Here is a 2996-nt window from a genome sequence, read left to right as displayed (position 1 = left end):
GGAATGCAATGGAGTGATCTCAGCTCACAGCAACCTCCACCTCCTGGGTTCACATGATTCTCCTGCCTCAGCCTCCTGAGTAGTTGGGATTACAGGTGCACACCACCACACCCGGCTAATATTTTGTATTTTTAGTAAAGATTGGGTTTTGCCATGTTGGCCAGGCTGATCTCGAACTCCTGACCTCAGGTGATTTGCCCACCTCAGCCTCCCGAAGTGCTGGTATTACAGGTATGAGCCACCGTACCCGGCCGCCATACAGACTTTTTAAATGTTAACAAAAATAACTAAAATAATCCTTGAAAATATATTATCAGAGAGAATGAAGATAGAGTATGGAACGTGTACAAGTCATTCCTCAGCCAGAGCTGCCTACTTCTTCCATGCATGATGTGTCATCACCTCTTCTGAGGGGCGGCATTTCTTCAGTTATAGCAACATCGATATCATCAGCAGTAGGATCATCTTCATTAATACCCGGACCAAGTTTGATCATCCTATAGATCTTGTATGTGTCTGAGGATCTTCCAGACTGAAGCCAGGAGATGGGAGTGCAGTTTCGTAAAGCAAGATGACCAGATCCTTCACCGACTTGTCATTCTTATCAGCCTTTGCCTTTTGCCTTAAGGTCTCAATCGTGAATGGTCAGGGTTTATCTCCAGATGTTTCTTTGCTGCCATGTAGCCCACTGTTGAGTTGTCTCCTAGGGCTTGAGCTTTCATAATTCTTTCCATGTTCGCTGTCCAGCCAAATGTGCTTGTGACAATACAGCATGGGGATGTCACCAGTTTGACACAACCACCTTTTTGACTTTTTTCTCCAACATGTCTTTCATGATTTTGCAGAGGTTCTCAAACTGTTTGTGTCTCTTCCTGTTTCTTTTTTTCTTCTTCATCTTCTGGAAGTTCCAAACCCTCTTTGGCAACTGATACCACAGTCTTACTCTCAAATTCCTTCAGCTGCTGGACACAGTACTCATCAATGGACTTGATCATATAGATCACTTCTAAGCCACTTCTGAAGACATTCCACAAAGGCTGAGTTAGCTACCTGGTCCTTAGTCTCACCTGTGATGTAGTAGATATGTTTCTGGTTTGCCTTCATTCTGGAAAACACAATGAGATAAACCATCTCATCATCAGAGGCACATGTGCGGTATCTCCACAGCGCTGAAAGCTTCTGATTTTGAGAGTCTATATAGTCCAAGCTTTATGTTTTTAGAGAACTTCTCGTAGAACTTTTTGTAGTTATTTTTATCCTCTGCCAGTTCAGCAAAGAGTTCTAAGTATGTTTTGATCAAATTCTTCCTAATAACTTTCAAAATGTTGCCTTGTTGCCACATCTCAGAAAAAATATTTAGAGCGAGATCCTCTGAGTTCATCACCCCTCTAATGAAGTTCAGATATTCAGGGATTAGGTCCTCACAGTTACCCTTGATGAAAACTCTGTATACATACAAGAAAAGAATGTTGTTCTTTTCTTTCTGTTTTCAAATAGGTCAAAAGGACACGTCTTGAAACAAAAAGAAGAGCTCTTCCAAATTCCAGCTGTCCTTCAACTGAAAAGTGCTTCATCGCCAGATGATCCTCCCAGTCATTGGTCAAGCTCTGATGGAACTCTCCATACTCCTCATTAGTCATAGCATCAGGATTTCTGGTCCAGGTAGACTTTGTTTTGTTGAGTTCTTGATCAATGTACTTTTCCTTACTTTTCTTCTTCTTCTTGCCAGCATCCTTCTTTTCTTCTTCTTCATCAGAACCAACATCTTCAATTTCAGGTTTGTCATTGGACTCTTTTTCTTTTTCTTCCTCTTATCTTCCTTTTCTTCAGCCTCATTATCGCTGAGTTCTTTATCACGTTTCTTCTCCACAAAAAGAGTAATAGGATAGCCAATAAACTGAGAATGTTTCTTCACAATCTCTTTCATTCTTCTTTCCTCCAAATACTCAGTTAGGTCTTCTTTCAGGTGCAGGGTGCCCTTTGCTCCATGCCCCGTAGGTTCACTGTGTCAGTCCTGACTGTGAGTGATCCCCCTGAGGAGGACTCCCAAGCATACTGCTCATGTTTATGTTTGGTGATCACAGTTACTTTCTCAGCAACCAAATAAGCAAAATAAAAACCAGCACCGAACTGGCCAATCATAGAGATTCTATACCAGTCTGGAAAACTTCCATGAATGCTTTGGTCCCAGATTGGCGACAGTACCAAGGTTATTGATCAAGTCAGCCTTGGCCATTCCAATTTCAGTATCCATAATAGTAAGGGTTTGATCTTGTTTGTTTGGTATAAGATTAATGTGGAGCTCTTTCCCAGAGTCTAATTTACTGGGATCCATCAAGCTTTCATATCAGATTTTGTCCAAAACGTCTGATGAATTTGAAATGAGCTCTCTTGAGCCAGGCACTGTGGCTCACTCCTGTAATCCCAGCACTTTGGGAGACCAAGGTGGGTGGATCGCTTGAGATCAGGAGTTCAGTAGCAGCCTGGGTAATATGGTGAACCCCCCCTGGGCAATATGGTGAGACCCCGTCTCTACCAAAATACAGAAAGTTATACAGGCATGATGGACATGCCTATGGTCCCAGCTAGTCAGGGGCTGAGGCATGAGAATCACTTGAGCCTGGGAGGTGAAGGCTGCAGTGAGCCAAGATCACCCCACTGCATTTCAGACTGGGTGACGGAGTGAGATGCTGTGTCCAAAATAAAATAAAAGCTAAAAAAAAAAAAAAGCTGAAATGAGCTCTCTCAGAAAGATTTCTTTGTTCAAGTAGAAAGTATTGATGATCAGTGACATCAACTGGACAGCTTCTGCTTGAAAGGCAAATATCTCAACCTCTTCTTCCTCCATCAGTTGGTTTTGGGTCTGGGTTTCCTCAGGCAGCTTGGCTAAGGGACCACACGGGCTCTGCAGTATAGCAGCACCAGGATGCTAAAGCATGCAGGCCTCTTGAATTTCTATATGAATTTTAGAATCAGCTTGTCAATTTCTGTAAAAA

The 2996-nt window shown here is 42.5% G+C and overlaps 1 pseudogene; it reads right to left on the bottom strand.

Annotated features, from left to right (window-relative positions):
* Nucleotides 1–358: 358 nt before the first annotated feature.
* LOC108524606 (heat shock protein HSP 90-alpha pseudogene) lies at nt 359–2836 on the bottom strand (annotated as a pseudogene).
* Between the last annotated feature and the right edge of the window lie 160 nt (nt 2837–2996).

Source organism: Rhinopithecus bieti, unplaced genomic scaffold, assembly GCF_001698545.2.
Source record: "Rhinopithecus bieti isolate Rb0 unplaced genomic scaffold, ASM169854v2 scaffold_2432, whole genome shotgun sequence".
Lineage (NCBI taxonomy): Eukaryota > Metazoa > Chordata > Mammalia > Primates > Cercopithecidae > Rhinopithecus > Rhinopithecus bieti.
Note: the sequence above shows the minus strand (reverse complement) of the source record. Positions and strands in the feature narration are given on the sequence as shown.